This window comes from Phyllopteryx taeniolatus, chromosome 6 (assembly GCF_024500385.1).
Source record: "Phyllopteryx taeniolatus isolate TA_2022b chromosome 6, UOR_Ptae_1.2, whole genome shotgun sequence".
Lineage (NCBI taxonomy): Eukaryota > Metazoa > Chordata > Actinopteri > Syngnathiformes > Syngnathidae > Phyllopteryx > Phyllopteryx taeniolatus.
In genome coordinates this window covers 8,025,716-8,048,491 of record NC_084507.1, presented here as the reverse complement: position 1 = coordinate 8,048,491, position 22,776 = coordinate 8,025,716, and the positions used below count along the sequence as shown (strand labels likewise).

General features: G+C 41.2%; 1 protein-coding gene across 7 annotated transcripts in view; it reads right to left on the bottom strand.

Moving 5' to 3' along the window:
* LOC133479074 (zinc fingers and homeoboxes protein 2-like) overlaps positions 1-17,323 on the bottom strand; it is a 32,696-nt gene extending 15,373 nt beyond the window's left edge. For 2 of the 7 annotated variants that reach the window (XM_061775549.1, XM_061775548.1), the window contains exons 1-2: positions 16,845-17,322; positions 5,797-5,862 (exon numbers count right to left, since the gene is read on the bottom strand). The gene's annotated coding sequence lies outside the window, so the exon portion shown is untranslated. Of the gene's footprint in view, positions 1-4,311; positions 4,671-5,796; positions 5,863-6,180; positions 6,238-16,844 lie in introns of those variants that run through there. The other 5 variants (XR_009788829.1, XM_061775543.1, XM_061775546.1 and 2 more) reach the window with 5 other exon arrangements.
* Positions 17,324-22,776: the final 5,453 nt, after the last annotated feature.

Genomic DNA, 22,776 nt, shown 5'->3' with positions numbered 1-22,776 from the left:
CAGATATATTGCCACCTGACACAAGTCAGGAGAAACTGTTCTATTCTTAAATACTGTATGCTTGATAGCGCAATTCAGTTTGGTTTGGTACATCAGCACAGTACAGAGTAATGTTCCCAAAAAAAGCCACATTACAACCAAGCCAGACAGTTCTGTTCATCTCGCCATGTTAAGGTTTGGAAAAAAATTCCCTAACTTGGCTTGCGTTTCTGTCAGTGTGTGTAGGTGGTGTGGCGATGGCTTAATAATGTGACATCTACAAGCTTGGCAGTGCAAGCCATGAATTAATTAAACAAAGAAAAGGAGCAGGACACTGTTTACATAGGTGAGCAATGAAGGACATAGAGTGTTTTGTGTTCTTTCATCTTGGCGACTGTTTATTACAAAAATACAACAAGCTTTGTTTGAGAAAAGGACTTGTGATTATTTGCTGTTGACCAATGAAGTTCCATACCACTGGAGCTGGAACCCAAAAGAAAAAGTGGCAAAAAATTTAAAATATTATTTAAATCAGTTACTTTGAGTCTTTAAAACGTTTACCGCTTGGTAAAATCAGGTCTTAAGGTTATTCCTTGGATGGGCAGCCGTGGCCCAATGGTTAAGATCATCGCCTGCCACCGTGGGGGACCTAGGTTCAAAACCCCGACTGGACCATCCGCCAACATCCCCCGGACTCACGGCTGTGGTGTCCTTGAGCAAGACACTGATACCCCGAAATGCTCCCCGGGCGCTTCAGCTGCCCCCTGCTCCAGTGTGTTCCACTAACATGTGTATGTGTTCACTGTGATGGGTTAAATGCAGAGAACAAATTTCGTGTGCATGCATGCATGTTCATGACAATAAAAGATGATTCTTCTTCTATCAGAAATGGATCAGACACTTTTTGAAGGGCATTTTCAGGATTATTTTGCAATTACTGTTTTGAATAAAAGAGTACTGTAAAGCTCAAACTGAACAATAGACCGCAAAATAACCACCAGTGGGGACAAAGCAGAGCAACTAAAACTTTAAGGATGAAGACACTATCAAAAGGCCAGAAGTCTATTAAGATGGCCATTTGAAGCACAGAAGGGAATCATGCGTGAACCATCATTGGAAAAACATCATGGAGCATTTATCGACGCAGACTAGAAATAAACAGTACTATATGTAGTTAGAAAATACTATATATATAAATAAATTTGATGTGAAATTTGCCACCTCATTTTCAAAGAATACATTTTAAATTTGCACTAACCTAACCCTAACCCTAACCCTATACTTTAAGAAGGACCCTATCAATGTGATCGTTGTAATTGATGACATAGCTGCAGTGCAAATATGAGACATACAAATTGTGCCTGACACGTTCTGCAATAATGACTCATCATCCGTTGGACAATGCTGCAAATAAAGAAAGAACCAGAGACACAGCAAAGGCAGTGATCGGCTTTATTTAGTTGTTGTTAGACATGTTCTCAAGCAAGATTGGGGACAGTGAGTAGGGTTAGGGTTTCCCAGGGTAACATTATAAGGAGAAGCTTGTCTGACTGGAAAATGTCAATTGATGTTCTAGAGCAGGGGTGTCAAACTCCTTTTTGTCGCGGGCCACATTGTAGATACGGTTTTCCTCAGTATGCCATTATGATTGTAAAACCATATCAATGTTTAATCGCCTCATGTCTATTACACATAGACAACAAATTGATGGATAACTAGTTTTGAAATCAGAAGTCAAGGATAATGGTTTGTTCAACTATTGTTCAAGTAACTGTAAAAGGGGTTTGGAGGCAAAACATGCTTACAATAGTTCATTACTATTTATTACATATGAATATTATACAAAAATTTGGAACAGATTTTAGCAAGAATCATGGATGTTGACACACATGATTTGTTTTCACGGGCCACATAAAATGATGTGTCGGGCCATTTCTGGCCCCCAGGCCTTGAGTTTACATCTATGTTCTAGAGGCTCCACGCTGACACTTCATTCTTATATTCACGAGTACAAATCGTAAACGAGTCGAAGCAGCGAGTGCTCCACAATCAAGGGAGTTTCCATAAAACAGCTAATAGGAGATACAGGAATGTCCTCTTACAATTTGCATACCACCTTTATTACAATAGCGTAAATGAGGAAAATAAGATAAGAACATATAGTTGATGTGACCTCTGTGACAGAACTTTGTGAATCAAATCAACGTTCCTCCCCAGATAACATTAACTCCTTAAACAACCCACCAAGATGTCATTACAATGCAGACTCATTACAATGGTGTCGCTATAGCAACTGAGGACGTAGCACTGTAGTCTCGAACCTACTACAGTGACAGTACATCCACAGTGATGACCTGACTGCATTGTGTATTAGAGGGTGAAACATGGACAAAACCCGACGAACAAAGATTAAATGGCTGGCAGGCCATCTTCCTTGAGCATGAAGAAATGTTTTTATTCGAGGATTTCAGTGTGTTCTACTACTTTGTAAGGTTTTCACAGTGTGATGTTATGGAGAGCTCAGTGTCTGGAGAATCATCATTAATCATCACTCAAAAATATGGCAGCATAACCAAACATAATGGCACACTTTTCCACTACGTATCACTCTTCCTACCTGTGTCCACCCATTTCCAAAATCAGCATGAGGTAAAAAAAATAAAAATAATAAATGCGGACTTAAGAAAGTGAAGATGCATCTTGATGTAAAGTCGGATGGCCTGCACAACTACTGCTGCCTCGCTGCTCGTGATCGGTGGGAGTTGGAAGAAAATGAAATCACACCAGTGACAAGAGTAAACATGCGATTTAGCGCTCACTATTTGGGATCTTTGTAAATCAGGCCCTGTGTCTTATACACTGCCTGCACGTCAGTGAGAAAATGGTTGGAGCAGCATGCCGAGTCTCCCTGCACCTCTCGACCACAGTCCAGAAGTCAACTGAAGAACTTCAGATGACAGAAATAATGAGATAATTATTCCTTTAACAGATTTTACTCCATCAATGGTCTTAACAAAGTAAAAATGAACTGCCCTTGTAAAAGAAGTAGAAACAGAGGCTCTGAGCTAAACGTCTTATTCAAAAGCACACAATGTATCGCAAACATATTCGAGCTGACAAGACGCTGAGGAGTGAGATGACAACGCCTGCAGAGAAAATACCTGCGCCACATGTGCCAATGCAGTTCACGCATTAACTTCGACAGCCTGGGAAACCTCATTCCATTCACATTTCTGCATTTAATAATATATATATTTTAAATTTGAAATGGTCCCACAACAAATTGTGCCATGCTTTCTTCATACACACGGTACTTTTGAAATCTATCCTATGGCAGCCTTTTAGGCTGGTTGTTGCTACATTCATCACATTTATTCCTGCATTGCTGGAACATTAAAACAAATCTACAAAATCTAAAATAACATTACAGTGGGTACGGAAAGTATTTAGACCCCCTTAAAATGTTCACTCTTTATTATATTGCACCCATTTGCTAAAATCACTTAAGTTCATTTGTTTCCTCAGTGTACACACAGCACCCCATATCGACAGAAAAAAACGGAATTGTTAACATTTTTGCAGATTTATTAAAAAAAAGAAAAACAGCCTTAAGTATTCAGACCCTTTGCTGTGACACTCTTATGTTTAACTCAGGTGCTGTCCATTTCTTCAGATCATCCTTTAGATGGTTTTAAACCTTCATTGGAGTCCAGCTGTGTTCGAGTTTACTCATAGGACTTGATTAGGAAAGCCACACCCCTGTCTATAAAAGACCTTACAGCTCACAGTGCATGTTAGAGCAAATGAGAATCATGAGGTCAAAGGAACTGCCTGAAGAGCTTGGAGACAGAATTGTGGCAAGGGACAGATCTGGCCAATGTTACATAAAAAAAAATTCTGCTGCGCTTAAGGTTCCTAGGACCACAGTGGCCTCCGTAATCCTTAAATGGAAGACGATTGGGACGATCAGAACACTTCCTAGAGCTGGCCGTCGGCCAAACTGAGCAATCGGGGTTGAAGAGCCTTGGTGAGATAGGTAAAGAATAACCCAAAGATCACTGTGGCTGAGCTTCAGAGATGCATTCAGGAGATGGACGAAAGTTCTAGAAAGTCAACCATCCCTGCAGCCCTCCACCAGTCGGGGCTTTATGGCAGAGTGGCCCGACGAAGCCTCTCCTCAGTGCAAGACACATAAAAGCCTGCATGGAGTTTGCTAAAAAAAACACCTAAAGGACTCCAAGATGGTGAGAAATAAGATTATCTGGTCTGATGAGACTTTTTGGACTTAATTCTAAGCGGTATGTGTGGAGAAAACCAGGCACTGCTCATCACCTGTCCAATACAGTCCCAACAGTGAAGCATGGTGGTGGCAGCATCATGCCGTGGGGATGTTTTTCAGCTGCAGGGACAGGACGACTGGTTGCAGTCAAAGGAAAGATGAATGCGGCCAAGTACAGGGATATCCTGGACGAAAACCTTCTCCAGAGTGCTCAGGACCTCAGACTGGGCCGAAGGTTCACCTTCCAACAAGACAATGACCCTAAGCACACAGCAAAAATAGAACAACTCTGTGACTGTTCTTGAATGGCCCAGCTAGAGCCCTGACTTAAACCCAATTGAGCATCTCTGGAGAGATCTGAAAATGGATGACCACCAACGTTCACCATCCAACCTGACAGAACTGGAGAGGATCTGCAAGGATGAAATACAGAGGATCACCAAATCCAGGTGTGAAAAACATGTTACATCATTCCCAAAAAGACTCATGGCTGTATTAGCTCAAAAGGGTGCTTCTACTAAATACTGAGCAAAGGGTCTGAATACTTATGGCTGAGTGATGTTTCAGTTTTTCTTTTTAATAAATCTGCAAAATGTCAAACATTCATTTATTTCTGTCAATATGGAGTGCTGTGTGTACATTAATGGGGAGGGGGGGGGGGGGTCCTGGGGGAGAACAAATGATTTTAGCAAATGGCTGCAATATAACAAAGAGTGAAAAATGTAACGGGGTCTGAATAGTTTCCATACCCACTGTATAGGTCTGCGATTGGCTGGCGACCAGTTCAGGGTGTAACCCGCCTCTCGCCCGAAGATAGCTGGGATAGGCTCCAGCAAGCCCACGACCCTAGCGAGGATAAGCGGTACAGAAAATGGATGGATGGATGGTACAGGTCTTCATGTAATTGACAAAACGTTGTATTGGTCAATTCTAAATGACTCATAGCCCTTGCTTTTTTAGAAGAAATGGCGATGGAAGAAAAAACCGGCAGCATTACGCTGGAGCTGGACATACTCCTCTCACTTGTGTGCTGGGCTCACACAATAAGAGTGGAGAGCAGATGAGCAATTCAATTTATGCCACATCCATATTAGTAAGCTGTGATCACAACTGCTATTGATATGGATATTCAGTGTTGACTGAATGAATCACTGGTTAATGTCAGATACTGCATATTATCCAAGTAGGCTGAGTCATTTTGGAGAAATGTCCATGTAATGGTCACTTTTGAGTGCAGAGAGACTCGGAATAATATACTTTATAGCTTAAAGTATTAAAAACCATTAGCTATCTCAAACAAAAACAGAAAAGCCTTCGGACTCACTGGCACAAACAGCCTCTTCCTCTCCGCTTTACCATTTTCAGCAGTAGAGGGAGGGAGCTGATCCACCACTTTTATGGTTCCTTCTATGCAATGATATGCTAGTTGTCCAAGTTTTCCAGTTATATTTATTTCAAATGAAAAAAGTAACTTCATTGCAAACATTTGGCAGGATCTAAGAAAAGCAAGCCCACCAGCTCTTTATAGTGTGTCTAACCTTGGTCTTCCAGTTGGTTTCTGTATGCAGAAAGACCTCTGTGCTGGAGCCCCAACTCCTGACAGTCTGAAAAGTCATTAAACTTGTATGAATACTCAGCCTGCCAGTCACTTGCCGGTATTTCTTTTCTTTCTTTGCTTTAAGTGCAGCTGTTGCCTTATATGAGTGCAGCCGTCATTTTAAGGCAGTCAGAAGGTGGCAACAAATGCATTGATGAACAGCTGATAGAATAATAGCATGTATTGGGAGAGGACATTAAGAGCACAGGGGAAATTGGTAGAGACATTGTCTATTCTAAGGTGTCCTAATCTTTATATTTGACACCACAGAAAACTACTGCATTTGGAATATAACTGTTTATAGGAGCAGCAAGGTGATAAATACCCAGTGTGGGTGAGTCACAGCAGCACATCCCACTCAGTGAAGCGAGTCGTGTAAGGGTAAAGAAGAAGGGAGGGAAAAAAATAAATAAATAAAAAATAAATAAAAATTAAAAATTCACCTCACAGATTACTCTGGAAAAACATGACTGGTGTAAAGCAGTGTCATGATGTGTAAATTTAACATATGCTGTGGGTCCAGTGTCATGACATAAATGCCAGTGGAGCATCATAGTAACCAAAGGTTATATTTGTTTTCGGTCGGTGAAACAAATAAAATACAATTAGGCTACTATATCACTTTAAAAGTATGCTAAAAAATTAACATCCCCAAACTCAGAACATCCCTCGTAATGAATATACTCTCAGCAAATGTGTCTATAAAAATGCATGATTATGTAATGGCAGCTGTATGACGATTACAGGTCACAATGTTTAAACATACGTATACCATATTTGTATGGTCGGTGATATATTTTGCTGACCAAATTGTGATACTAACCAATAGATACTACAGTGAACCCCCAATATTCACGGGAGATAGAGACCGAGCCCTGGCACAAATAGTGAAGATCGGCGAACAATCGGCCCCCCGCACTCCAAAAAAGGAGTTTGTAATGGCCTATAGTTGCCACTGAACAGCAGCAAAGCACTTAAAATGGGGAGAATCACAAAAGAACACACTAGTCTTCTGAATGGATTATTTACTGGGGTTTGTAACAACACAAACAGACAAAAACAAATTATCAATAATCTAGCATGTACCCAGCCACAAACACATCTTACCTAAATTACTACATTCAATAGTTAAATTATTCAACATAAACAAACCACCTTCACATGAGGCTCATCAATAGTATTACTTAGCATACTAGCCTAAATAACACATGTGTGTGCATGTGTCCCCCTGCTCCAGTGTGTTCCACTAACATGTGTATGTGTTCACTGTGATGGGTTAAATGCAGAGAACAAATTTCATGTGCATGCATGCATGTTCATGATAATAAAAGGTGATTCTTCTTCTTCTTCTATTAGAATTTACAAACAAAATTTTTGTTTCCTTTTATTTATTTTTTTTAAAATTTACACACAACTAGTCTGAGTGGCCACAACTCACAAATTCAAAACCACACTGTATATAAAATCCACATCTGTCATTTAAACTGGAGCCCCAAAATCACACAAAATGAATAGACCAAGTGACTTCTTAATCAACTTAAAGCCCCATCAAAGATTGCCACTTGGGTTTTTTTCTTCCCCATGCTACCTGTTCAACAAGTTGGCCAGTGCAGAGAAAGGGGCAATTCCTTGTGTGGGTGAGGAAAGGCACTGCCACCACTTATATGGTGTGTTCGAGCAGGAGTGTATGAGGCAGCGTTTTGGACCGTCACAGAATTAATTCAAACCTCATCACGTGGCTCCTCTAGGGCAAAGCAAAGTGCTGCACTGAGCTCTCAAGTGCTGTGCTATGTTCTGCACAGCAACAGAGCAGGCTTACTTTCACTTGGACTAACATGTTAAACAGACAAATTTTTACCGTTATGTAGAGCTGGAAGATGTAAAAATATTAACCATAAGTCAACCATATTTTATATTAATGCCAAAGCTAAAAGTAGTAGGCACAAAACCTAACAAAGTCACACATTTATATGGTGCAAAACAGTCGGGTGAAGTCTCTGGCGTTCGACATTACATCATGCATTGTCATGGTGAGGTCGAAAATACTGTCTAATGGATGAATTAGAATAATGTACAGTTTCTTCTGTGGAGAATTTCAGCCACTTTAAATTGAGAAACTGGATGATGATGGATGAAGTGCTTTGACCTTGTTCAGTCTGCCCTCACTGTTGGAGGCTATGGGAGATTTTGAAAAACTCAAGTTAGAACATTCAGTGAAGAATGAAATCAATTTTATGGCATCTGAAATACAAATAACCTTGAAGACCTGTTTGCAAACCCAACATGCAAACTATGCTTAACAAATATATTAGATTATTGAGCCTATTTGTCCAAGAAACCATCCAGCATCAAACAGATCTCACCTTTTTACACCAAAACCGTCGCCTCGCTATTACTTCTTCCCTGCGCCTCACTCTCATGACTAGTCGACACATCCTGCATCCAACTTTTAGACAAAAAGAGGCAAGAGGCAATAAAGGCAGTCGATGTAGATAAAGGAGTCACTGTTTTAATGTTATGCTAATTATCTATATAGCCTCTATGTTTTGAAAAGGCTGTTCCTCTGTGATTGAGTGACTGTTTCTTAACTTGAAAACTTTATTTCTTCAATATGAAGTTTGTTTTCACTTATTTCTATATTATACTGTATTTATTCACGAAGTAACTACACCAAAATCAATCTGGGCCTGGGATGGACGAATTTTATTTTGATTCATTTCAATTGGAAACACCGAGTCGCAGAACAATTGAATTTTTTAACCAAGGTTCCACAATATTTTACTTATGTACAACAGAAATGTAATTTTCTTATCAAATTGTGTACAGAAAAGCAACTTAATAGCCGCTGTTAGAGCTTGAGGCTCCTGGGTGCCTGCAAAATGAATTGCAACAATAAAAATTAACAAAAAAGTGCCAGTGCCAATATAACAAGCAATCGGAGTGATTAACTCATTAACTTTGGGCAAATAAAAACTCTGATATGATTGTCATGATTATATGATTGATATGTTATGCAAAGGCACGGTGACCGACTGGTTAAAGTGTCAGCCTCACAGTTCTGAGGACCCGGGTTCAATCCCCGCCCCCGCCTGTGTGGAGTTTGTATGTTCTCCCCGTGCCTGCGTGGGTTTTCTCCGGGTACTCTGGTTTCCTCCCACATCCCAAAAACATGCATGAATTGGAGACTCTCAATTGCCCGTAGGCATGACTGTGAGTGCGAATGGTTGTTTGTTTCTATGTGCCCTGCGATTGGCTGGCAACCAGTTCAGGGTGTACCCCGCCGTACAGCTGGGATAGGCTCCAGCACGCCCGCGACCCTAGTGAGGAGAAGCGGCTCAGAAAATGGATGGATGGATGGATGTTATGCAAATTGACACTCGATCTGTCTTGGTGAGCATACAGTCAATCATGTATCTCCTCCTTGTAGTTTTTTTTTTTTTGGCCATAGCACAATGAATACATATGAACTTCAACCACATAATGATGCAAAACCCAAACCAGCTAAACTAGAAATTATTATTATTATTGGCGGTATTAGCCAAATATGGACAAAGTGGATAGAAAAGTGGGTCAAACACAGGTAGCTGTAAGAGGGGCCTTTTCCGGACACTCATACTGTATGACAAAACCAAGGTGTATTTTGAAATGAAATTAACACCTTTATACTGTCCATGTTAGAGAGTTACTTTTTGAAGGTCTAAATAGCCAAAATACGGGACCTTTAAAGGTAAGCTTAATTCTATTTTATTAATTAACTACTGTACTTAACCTTCATTTAACCAGGTATGTTAATTGAGAACAGTTTCGCATTTACAATACCGACCTGACTGCAGACAGCAGGCCAAAACAAAAGGAAGGCCAAAAGCAAGTCCCCCCGGTGCAGAAAATGCTATCTAGTTTTAATACAAAGGCTTTGTGAACACATTTTTACCTCCACCAAACATGTGGAAAAGTATGGTTTTGATTGCCCTTTGTTTTTAGAAAGGTAACAGACTTCTACAATTGTTTTAATGGGGAGATGGCAAATTAGCCGAGCCAAGAACCTATTACTATTTTTGGCACAAATGAAAATGTGGAAAGGGTAATTTAGTATCTCTTTTTTTGCAAAGTCACAATGGTAATGTTACTGGTCCCCGGCTGCCTCATCATAACATCTCTACATTCTTCATGAACCAGACGGTCCTTCTAAATTCTAAATACAGTAATAAATAAATTGACAGTTGTGGATATTTTCCTCTTTTTCCCATTTGACTCACAATGTAAGCATTTCTCCTGCCCCAAAATCAACTGCTATAGCACAGTCATCTTGCACAATCCTGTTTACGACACAATCGTTTGTGGTATGGAGTTAGGCTTGTTATTTAAGATGACTTACAGTATGGTGGATTTGAATTAAACGATTTTATGTTCTACCAGGATTTAACTGGATGTTAGCAGTACAAAATGAAGGACATTCATTGCCAGATATCTCCTTGATCTTGTCAGAGCACAAGCGGTTGATTGCAGAAACTGATGCATACCACAATGTGGCACTGTATGATTATTTTCAGTTTTGTTTTATTCAACCTTGACAGTTTTCTACACTTGGAGTGCTTTTCTAGTTCAACTCTCTTTTAAGTTGCTCTATAGTGATCCATCCATTATCTGAGCCGCTTCTCCTTACTAGGGTCGCGGGCATGCTGGAGCCTATCCGAGCTGTACGGCGGGGTACACCCTGAACTGGTTGCCAGCCAATCGCAGGGCACATAGAAACAAACAACCATTCGCACTCACAGTCATGCCTACGGGCAATTTAGAGTCTCCAATTAATGCATGTTTTTGGGATGTGGGAGGAAACCGGAGTGCCCGGAGAAAACCCACGCAGGCACGGGGAGAACATGCAAACTCCACACAGGCGGGGACGGGGATTGAACCCCGCACCTCAGAACTGTGAGGCTGACGCTCTAACCAGTCGTGCACCGTGCCGCCTTGCTCTATAATGAAAGTGTCCAATTCATGTGTCTCACTATGTGCAAGATAGCTTCAAGTTACACTCCACCTTGTACTGTCTTTCACACCACGAAAGACAGTGCTTGGATATTTGTGACGGAGTCAGATATAACTAAACTACCCCAAGTAGGAAAATAGCATTTTTTCTGTAGTGAAAAAAAGGAACAGGGGAGGCTCATTTTTAATCTAGCAGCCTTCAAATTAGGTCAGGGTAACAATGTTGTCATCATCAGCTCAAATGATTTCGCGTCTATGTGGATATGTCAAGAAGAATTGCAGATACCACTTTTCCACAAGGAAAACTGTATGTACTATACGAGTCTCCCCATTACCGTGTGATCAAATCTCTGCACCTGTCACTCTGTGCCTTCCTCACATGCAAATTGTCTCCTCTTCACGCTATTAGGAGAGGTGGGGGTTGGGGTGGTTTTGCTGTGCCCGCGGCTGACGTGATGCAGTGCAGTGAGTGTCAGTGAACGCTCTCTGTCTCTCCTTGCCTTCTCCAAAACTTGAAATCTGAAGGATGGGAGACAATCTTCACAGTTGAGAAATACTCCAATGGCTATAAAAAAATTGCATCTGCAGATAAAAATGTGCACAGCTGTATATATTACACAACACTCAACTTGATGTTTTTGAGTCCGAGTTTGCAGTACCTTGTGTTTTTAACAAATAGATAGCATAACTTTGCATACAGTGTAGTGTCTTTGGTTCAAATTGTGTTTTTCCCTTACACCCCTCTGGCATAACCACAGGATTCTGTGTTTCTGATATTTCTACAATAGCTTATGTTCATAATATGGAAAACTATGGTTTGTGTGCTATAATTTGGAAATATCATTTTTATACCAAACATTTACATTCATGAAAAAAATGGCTTTTACAGTCCATAAACTCTCCATCTGGTTCTTCCCAACTTCTCCCGGGTCCTAGTGCAAACACCTTCTCAGCCTCATAAGACAGGTGATGACATAACTTCACTAGGAGCATTAGTCACTAAACAACACGTCTGAGAACCTGAAACAAAAGCGTTGCATCACTGTTGGTGACATCATCACAATGCCAAGCTGAGCACATTCATCCTCCAAATGTGCTATGACTTGTTTTTGTGTTTCATAAAGGCGGCCTGAAACTTGATTTGAATGCTTGATGTGGAGTCAGCGGATGCTGGAAGCTATTGATGTCTGTGAAAAAAAAAATGCTGCAAGTCACCCAAAAAGACTAAAATAGATGGAATGGCTATATGCCGCGGAATAAATGAGCATGACCACACAAACAATAATGGCAACACCAGCAAGTATTAAAAAGGAGAGTGTCTGTTTCCCTGTATGACAAATGTAAAAAAGTCAACTACAAGCCTTTAAACTAAGTGCTGTATCTCAGTACACACACACGCGCACACACACACCCACACACACACACACACAACGTGTTACAGATGTATTCAGGCACATCAAACTGCGCTCTGTATCGCATGACTGACATTCACAATAGGCAAATACTGTAAGTATTGGGACACTTGGAAATTAAATTTACAGGAAGTGAAAATAGAAGGCAATATGCAATTTGTCTCCTCTTTCCAGGTAAAATAGCAACAAGATATAGGGGTGTGTCAGTGAACTTTTTTGTCCGATCACTTAGAAGCCATTTGAATGGCCAGGTCACTGATGTTGGCTCATAGTTTTTGTTCTAGTGCATTTTAAAAGGTGTCTGATGGGTTTGGGGTCAATAGCTCTGTACAGGCAAGTCAAGTTTTTCCCCACACCAAACTCCTCCAACCACATGGTCAAATGAATAAATACATAAATTAAAAACGTGAATCAACACAAAGATATGTTTTTCCAATGCCATTTAAGTGGGTTTGATCACAGTGCCGTTAACCATTCAGTCATACAATACAGTACAGTACACGCGGGGGATAGAGGCCAGGCTGGACCGCGAATAATGAAAATCTCGGATAATTAACGGCCATTATACAAACCCAAATTCCAATGAATGAGGGAATTTTTGTAAAAAGTAAATGATCTACAAATCATTTTCAACCTATATTCAATTGAATACACTAGACAATTACAGTGCTGACAACCTATAAAAATTCACTTTTAGATAAATTTGGCAAAATTTGTCTGAATTTCCATATTTTCAAAGTTTTCTCAAGAACAATATCGAAACGGCAGTCATAACCACAATCGTTAAAAAATTACAGCTTCAATATTTGTCATTTTAATGTTTTCGCTTACATCAACCTTCTAATGGCGGATGCAGTTGCAGCCTGAATCAAAGTACCAGGATATGAGATTCTGACATGCCATCACCAAAAACATCTGCGTCTATGGATTAATTCCCATGTCCTGCAGTGACGTGTGCAGTGACATACTAATTAATTTTCGGTTCAGACGCGGCATTCTGTGTGGATGTGTGTTATTTTATATTTATATCTCTAAACACGTATTATTTGGCCTGTTATTTTGCTGGTGACTTTCCGCGAAGACGCGGTTCCAGCCAGACCTATATGTATCACCTGTATCACCAAATAACTTAATTTGATGTTTTGCGACTGCATGTAATGATAGTTTAGCAAGTAGCATGGCTTTGACATCGTCTTTGCCTATCCACTCCTCTTCCTCCCTTCGTGACACTTAAGCCTGGCAAGAAGTAGCTTTATTCACTACCATGACGAAGATCAGTAGCTTACAATGCGTTAAAACCGGACGCAAAGAGAACTTTCGCCTCTGCGGCTTGGCAACCGGGTGGCGCAATAAAATAGTGTGCACCAAGCAGCTGTTCAACCTGGACATGCCGGGTAATGTCAGACGCTGGATTCCCCCCCAATATCCGTAAAAATCAGTGTTACGGCAGTAACGAGTCAACGGTCAGAGATTTTGGTAACAAAATACAGACGTTCGCCAACATTTGACAGCTCTGCATTTAATGTTCAAACTGATAAAATTGTTTTTTGCAAATATTCACTCATTTTGAAATTGATGACTCCAACACAAAAACAAAACTATCAAAATGCCTTGACCTCATTCGACTGAATGTTCATTGTTAATCCAAAACAGTAAATATAACATTTAAGTACTACATTCTAAATTGATGGAGCCGAAGGATCTTTGTGTTTTGATTCTGTTTCCAGGTCAAAACTTGACAGCGGCTCTTCATGCATAGTGTTTTTCTATTCCACAAAATCTGACTGAGACTTGTGTACCCACTGACTAAAGGAGAGAAGGAAATACCTCCAGGAAGCAACAGAGTGGATCACCTCACAGCTGGATGTTTGGCCGTGACATTCCTAGAGGTTGCTCCACACAGAGATAACACTGAGAAACAACGGTTTGCATACAGTAGATTTTGTCATGTAAGATCAAACTTTTAAAAAAAATACAAAATTGCAACAATTCATGTCTGGGTCCATCCATTAATTTTCTGTACTGCTTTCTACTTTTCCATGTCACATACAACCTATCCCACTTGACTTGGGAAGAGAGGCGGGCTACACACCGGTTGATTGTGAATTGAGCTGCAATTGATCTCTCCCAGCTGCACGAAACCAGCTGTGTGAGCCGCTGCACTAACATCAACAACAATAAACAAAATGATTTTAAGTTGAACTTAAATGCTCTCTGTGTAGCAATGATGATGCGACAACATCTGTACACTTGTGTGTAATCCTTTGAGAAATTCTGTTATCGCTCCATCCCCCCTCCACAAAATACATCTGTCATCATCATCCTGAGTTTGTATGGATTTAATTATTCTAGGATGTAGCTATATTAAAAGTGCTAATTTGTTTATTTTCCACGCAGAAAACATCAAATGAACGTCCAGAAAAATTGTGGTTTACTTTGATCAGCAAGAGATCTTTGAATTATTATCGCAACAGTAGAATCGAGCCTGCTGTCACTATAAATTACACATTATCTCAGATTAGGCACATCACACATGGGGAACATGCGAACAAACATGAGCCAAATAGTTCTTCACATGTAAAGAGCAGGAGTGTGAGGCGACAAGTTTATACCCTGAGGAATTACAGGTAGAAAATATGACAGTAGGTTAACTGCGCTGTGATCAAACCCACTTAGATCTCCGGGTGATTGGGTGCTGCTGTTGAACAGTGGGTGTTCACAAACAGAATCTTAGTCATCCCGGTGTGAGTGGAGTGTTGGCACATTAACATCATATTTCTTCAAAAGGGAAGTATGTCATTCCAGATAACAATCCAGATAAGTATCTGACACTCACACTGTGCAAAATGTCATGATGCACAAAGCTCCCCAAGAGTGACTGTGTACATTTGGTGAAGCCGATTGCACACAGCATGCGGCATTAATTACCATCATGAAAATTACTCTACTTTATAGAACTGAAGACTCTAGAAAACAAATACCCAGTAAATCACACATATGTAGCAGATTGGGAAAAACAACCCTATTACAGAGAAAATAACCACAAAAAGGCGACAATTAAGAACCCATTCTGTATATGTTACATTCACAGACAGGCCAAAACTGTATGACCATTTTCACAGTCTTAATGCAGGGGTCACCAACCTATTTGAAGCTGAGAGCTACATCTTGGGTAGGCCTACTGGGCTACTATTGTGATGCACACTTCTAATATAACAAATTTGCTTTGATCATTTGGGGTAAAACTCATCTCGTTGTTGTGCCCACTCGCTTGTCTCCTTCAATGCTATGGTTTGGTCATGCACTACAATAGTGATCTTTGAACTTTACTGCGTAAAGTTCATTTTTTTTGGACTGGTGAATTTAGCTTACCATTTTGAATTATGAGCTATGAACTGAACTAGTTCATTTTTGGAACAGTGAACAGAACTTTGAACTAGTTTGCGTGGAAAATGAACTTTCCCAACATTGATTGTGGGTGTGGTTTTGTAGTGGTGCACTGCATCATACTGAAAGGTGTTTCTAATATTTTGGCTCATCGCTACACAATGATGCAGTACAGTTGAACTCTGACAAAATCTGTTAAAGGAAGCTTTGTATTAATTGCACTTAACATTTTGTTTATTTTAGGGACTTAATGAAGCTTGCCATCCTGCCATCAGTATAAAATAATAAATGTTCTGTTCCCATGATGACAGATTGAACAAAAATTTTAATCTGAAGAAAAATCTGATTTATGGGTCTGTTCTTGTGCCAACTGTTTTGCCTGATTCCGTTTCTGATTTTAGACGGGGCTGGGATGTAAAGACCCCACCACCACCAAAGAATCGCAGGGTGCTAAAGCGGGGAGGCTTGTCCCAAAGTTGACATTGGAACGAGAAAGAACCGCGCCTGCCCTGGCATCTTGCAGCGGCCCACTGCGGTGAAAGTGAGCCCCAGTCATTGAGTCTGCACGCAGCCTCAGCCTGCACTCGCTCGACAGGGAGGAGGCGTCACCGGTTGACCGCGTTACACCGCCTACATCATAATTCGAAGGGGATAAACAACACGGGACTCCTAAAGTTGCACTCAGACCCCTGTGCGGATGCGACGGCGGGGGAGCCCAGGACGCTCTCTTCCCGCCGCAGGTGTGACATAGCGGCGCGGTGAAAACGCTCTCCCTTTCCCCAAATGTTCCCCTCCTTCTCAGCGACGTAACAACATGTCGGCAGAGGACGGCCATGTTTTGCTGGTTATGTCGACACACTGAGGAGGAGGAGGAGGAATTGGAGGAAAAGTAGACCCGACGTTTATCGTTCCCAGACTCTCTGCCTGGCTTCCTTCCTTCTCTCGACTCGGCGACGGCGTGTCAGTGTCCAACTCGAACACGGAGGCGCACCAAAAATGTCCAAAAACTTGGCGGACACATTTAGCGCGCAGGTGGAGATAAGCAAGCAGGCAAGCAAAGTTCACGCGGCGAGACAAGTTAAATATTTAGTTGCAGACGTGCAAAGGCTGAGGAGAGAAAATTGTTCCACAGCCAAATACGTTTACGTGCACTTTTGACTTGCAGGACTTTTTTAGCTAAATGAAAAGTACAATTATTTCTTACCTGTCCACTGTTCCGTCGCGATGCTCGGGTAGCGTGCGTTACAATCCCAAAGCGCCAGAATGCGGGAAAAGCTGTTTGAAACAGTGTAGCTTCAGTAGCTAGGCAGACAACAGGCGACAGGAGTGGGGGGGGGGGACAAAAAAAATCGACGATCACAAGGAGGATCTACGCCAAAAGCCACATGATCGCCGACGTCAGAGTACGTATTTGCATGCCGCACCGGGGCACCGGTATCCCTTCATAGCGGCTGCGTGCTGCCGGAGACGCGGAAAGTTCACAGGAGGCTGCTAGAAAGTGGACCAACTCTTCTGACTGGCTGACAGAGGATGTACCGACGCATCCATGAAGCATGTCGGCCGGTGTTTAGGTGAATGAAGTCCGTGTTGTCACTGTGCTGACGTCTGCCCTCGTCTGTTCCGACCTCATTGAATATGAAATCATCGCAAGGGGGCGTGGCTTTCACCACCAAGCCCCGCCCCCTCCACTTCCCTTCTCCCTTGGCGTCCTCTGAGCGTGCGTCACACGCACACGCACACACAAGAACTGAGACTTGGCGTTTGGAAATCACGCAACAGTGACCTCCTCTGGACTTACTATTGAACTGATGGTGACCTTGGCCCACCGACAATCATCTTCATTAAAACCCAGATGAGTCTTGCTGTTGTTGTTGTTGCGCTCACAGCACTTGGGGTTTGTTTTTGTGTTATATTAGAGACACTGAATTAGAAATCACAGATTCCTTACCGACAATAATTTGGTGACATGCACAATTATTTACAGTGAACCTATTTGCGATTCACCATTCACAATTTATTTTTATAGCGAGAGTGAACCGCTGCTATACCGCGGTTCATCGTTCGCAGACTCTTTAATACTGTGGACTTTAAAGCAACTTTTTAAAATATATTTTTTCATGGGCTTTTTTACCTAATACGTGCAAGTCCGTATTTAAATTCGTGCACCTTCAGTGTAGTACCACAATGTGCTGCAACGTGCCGGTCAGCAATAAGGTCTACTGGAACAGATGCAGCGTAATTAACAGAAGAGAGGTCCTCAACTCATACTGTCATCTGCCATAGTTATAGTTGTTGCTCCCACGTAGCAGAGAAAATACATGCCTATGTGAGTATTGTTGAATGCTATATTTCTTTACGTTGCTTCTTCATGTGTGTTAAAGTATAAGTAGTTTTAAGTTTTAGATTTATCATAACATCTAAGCTAGTGGTATCCAAACTATGGCCTGGGGACCATTTGCGGGCCCCACAGCATATAAATCTCTGATAAGGCCTGCAACGCTATTTAATAAGTGAAGTTGCCGAAAAAAAGTGTGTGGGTTTGCAACGCCCCTGACAACAACTACTACTACAACCTCTAATAAAATGGTTTCATGGAGAGCTTCTCTACATTTTCTAGAACTTCTAGATTTTCTCCAATAAAAAGTGTCCAAATTTCTCTTCATAACACGCTGGTGATTAAAGACAATTCAATTTTACAACAAAAATCGTTTGCTCCACTTTCTGCTCCTTGCCAAGGTCCGATTTGTGAACATATAACAATGATCATGAAAGCAAAGCAAATTTATTTATATAGTGCATTTCATACACAAGGTAACTAAATGTGCGTTACATGATTAAAAGCATTCAAAAACAAAGAAAAAAAACAGCTTATAAACATTTAAAACAAAGAGAAAACAATTAAAATAAAAGTACAATTAAAACAGCGTACAGTGCAAGAAATATAATTTAAGAGTGGAAATGCTCTAAAAATGAGAAAGGAAAAAAAAGTATTTTTAAGCTGGACTTAAAAACATTCACACTTGGGGCTGACGTCACTTCTGTTGGCAACTTATTCCATTTTTGTGCAGCATAATAGCTAAATGCTGCTTCACCATATTTGCTTTGGACTCTGTGCTCCACTATTTGACCTGAGTCTGTCGATTTCAGAGTCCTACTGGGTTTATATTCCATTAGCATTTCCATCCATCCATTATCTGAGCCGCTTCTCCTCACTAGGGTCGCGGGCGTGCTGGAGCCTATCCCAGCTGTCATCGGGCAGGAGGCGGGGTACACCCTGAACTGGTTGCCAGCCAATCACAGGGCACATTGAAACAAACAACCATTCGCACTCACAGTCATGCCTACGGGCAATTTAGAGTCTCCAATTAATGCATGTTTTTGGGATGTGGGAGGAAACCGGAGTGCCCGGAGAAAACCCACGCAGGCACGGGGAGAACATGCAAACTCCACACAGGCGGGGACGGGGATTGAACCCCGCACCTCAGAACTGTGAGGCTGACGCTCTAACCAGTCGGCCACCGTGCCGCCTCCATTAGCATTTCTTTCATGTATTCAGGACCTAAACCATTTAGTGATTTACAGTGTAGACCAGTAGCAGAACTTTAAAATCTATTCTAAAGCTGACTGGAAGCCAGCGTAAAGACTTTAGAATTACAGTAATTTGCTCTGACCTCTTTGTTCCGGTCAGCACCCGAGCTGCGGCTGTTGAAAGCTCGTTTTGTGGAGTCCAGTCAGAAGACCATTACAGTAGTCAAGTCTACTTGAGATAAAAGCATGGATGAGCTTCTCCTGGTCTGCTTGGCACATGCAATCGTTTACACTTTGGATATGTTCTTCAGATGGTAGAAGGCAGTTTTAGTAAATGATTTGATATGACTGTTGAAAGTCAGGTTGGAATCTATCAGTACACCAATTCGGACTTGGTCTTTGGTTTTTAAAGAGAGTGACTCCAAGTATTTATTAACAGCAATCCTCTTTTCTTTATTGCCCAAAAAAATTCTGTTATCTGTTTTAGACAGCGACACACCTCAAGTAAGTTAAGTAACTGCTTTAAAAATGCTCAGCTTTCTAATGTGAAGAGCAACTACTCTGGTGGAACACATGGCCCAGGACACCCCAGAATCCTGGAATATTAATAAACTTTTTTCCTTATTACCTTTAACCGAAAGCTGTGACATAGTTTTTCCAAAAACTAAGCGTGATGAATTGGTTGTAGCACGTTTAAGAAACTAAGATGAAGAATGTCAAAATGGCCCTCACATCCTTTGATTTTTCTATATACAATCCTTGCAGGAAAAAGTTTGGACACCCCGATCTGTGCTAATCTCTGTTACCCTGTTTACAGCGTTTTGCATAATAAGTTAGCATTAAGCTAGCAGACTTAATATTTTGGCATTTTTAATATACTGTACAATGTTTAATTATCTTGTTTCTCATGTCAGTTTTACAGTAAACTTAAACGATGAGTAACAATTTAAACAGCTGAGGTAAGCACACTTTGCCTTTGACTGTGTGAGTGAGAGTGAATAAGACCACCATATCATATCCCCTCAAATGATCATTCATTTCCACACCCTGCCACCCCGACACCCCATAGCGGCGTGCCTGCCAGTATGTGGATTTAAAAAATGTAATGAATAATAATACTGCATTCAATTAATTGATTTCGACGGTGATTAATGAAAATGTTGAAAATCTTTCATCCACCACACATGTCCGAAGACCTCGTGTTGTCTGTCTGCCTGCATGTGCGCCAATCGGATTCACAAATATCGCATTAGATCCCCGCACCACAACTTATTAGATGTAGTATCAGCAGGCCTAAGTTTAGACAGACTTTCTGACACCAAAATCTCACTCCGCCAAGCGCATCTCTAAAGGGCACACCCTTGCTGCCCTGACACCGCCCATCTTAGCACAGATAGATTGTATATCTATGAAGATACACACTAACAATAGGGTCCTCAGTCATCAAAATGTCACGTTCCTGGCGAAAGCCAAAGGACACACCCTCGCTGCACCAAGACCACCCAGCTTGGTGCAGACCGGTCTGCCACCTAGGCAAACATGCGCTGGCATTAATTTCAAGATGTGCACCATTTGCGCTCCGGTGCATGTTGCGCAGTCTACGAATTAAGAGAATCAGAATTATCTTTATTTGCTAAGTATGTCAAAAACACAAGGAATTTTTCTCCGGTAGTTGGAGCCGGTCTAGTACGACAAGAGACAGCCATTTGACAGAAAATACTTTTGAGACATAAAAACATAGCACAAAGAGTCACTGAGCAATGGAAGGTTACCGGTAATGTGGTAATGCCGATACAATATATATATATAGTGACTGGAAGAGGTGTTGACCAGGATATGGATGGTCCAAGAGGGTTTTGCATACTCTTGTCTTACTTCTGGCAGCGTGCAAGTTCTCAAGGGTGGGTAGGGGGTACCGACAATTTTTTCAGCAGTTTTGATTATCCGTTGCAGTTGGAGTTTGTCCTTTTTTGCGGCAGCACGAAACCAGACTGTGATGGATGAACACAGGACTGATTCGGTGACCTCTCTGTAGAACTGCCTCAACAGCTCCTGTGACAGGCCGTGCTTCCTCAGAATCCCAAGGAAGTACATCCTCTGCTGGGCTTTTTTGAGGATGGAGTTGATGTTGGTCTCCCACTTCAGGTCATGAGAGACTAATTCTCAGCACGCACTATTGCAAGCCCCTACCACACATAACATACAGCAATTCAATAGGAGTCACTGAAGCATCACCACGTGGTCAACTGTCTTTTCATAGATTGTGTCAAGGTTTTAAATCAAGTATTACCTGGTGATTGGTGTTAACACAGATGGAAATGTGTGTCGCGGTTCTGATCATAGATATGAAGACTATACGCCAGCACGCTGTAGCAGCCGACGTGGCGGCCATGTTGGGAAGGTCGACATTGAAATTAAGTCACAACTCATTTCTCAACCGATTTCCACGAGGTTCACTTTTTTTTGTCATTGTCAAAGCATATGCGGTGCCATCATCACATATTAAAAAAGCAAAAACGTTTTTTCCCAAATTAATTTGAGGAATAATTCATCATGTGGGCCAAAACAAGTTTTGGGTGAGCTTGAGCCTCATCCAAAATAGGGTTGGCCTCGCCACTGATTCAAGCAAACAAACTTAAAAGGACTGGAGACCCTGACAAAAAGAAAAAAAATGAGGTCAGCACTGGACCAACCCAAAGAAAAAAATCGATGTCAAGAAACAACAAATTGGGCTACCGGTGGTAACCAGATCACACTAAAACATTAATAAAATAAGAAACGATTCCACCATGCCCGCGACCCTAGTGAGGATAAGCGGTACAGAAAATGGATGGATGGATAGATTTTGAAATGCCACATCAGATTTTTATGACCGTGGTTTAGTTGGAGTCCTGGGTGGTCTAGTGGCCCCCAGATATGGTTTGTTTCTGGGATAACTATGGTTCGCTGGAATCCTAAAGTTTTAGAAAAGGCTTTTGCAACCCTTTCTAGACTGAAAGATGTCAATTACTTTATTTCTCAACTGTTCTGGAATTCCTTTGGACCGTGTCATTTTGTTGCAGCTTGTTAAAGATCTTTTATCTGACTTGATTTTGTTGGGACAGAGTCTGTTTAAGTGATTTCTTGATTTGAAAAGGTCTGCAGGTAATCAGGCTTGGGTGTGATCAGTGAAAATTAACCAAAGATTGTAATTAGCAACAATTAATTAATGATTTAACAAGGGGGGGGGGGGATTACTTTTTAAAACAGGGCCAGGACACTTTGAATAGTTTTTTTCCTTAATAAATGAAATCACCATTTTAAAACAGCATTTTTAGTTCACTTGGGTTATAGTTGTCTGATATTTACATTTGTTTGATTATCGTAAACAAAAGTGTGGAAACTACGCAAAAATATAAGAATTTGAGAAGGGGGCCAATACTTTTTTGACGACACTGTATTCACAACTGGCGATTTGTGCAACCCCAAGCAGAACACTAACACGAGTTGTTGCTGAAGTCTTGACAAATGACTGCCACAAAGATGGCGGACATACTGACGTATGATCTGGAAATTGTCTGTGACGTACTCACTCTCATCAAAACATGTTTTCATTGTTTTTCCAGTCT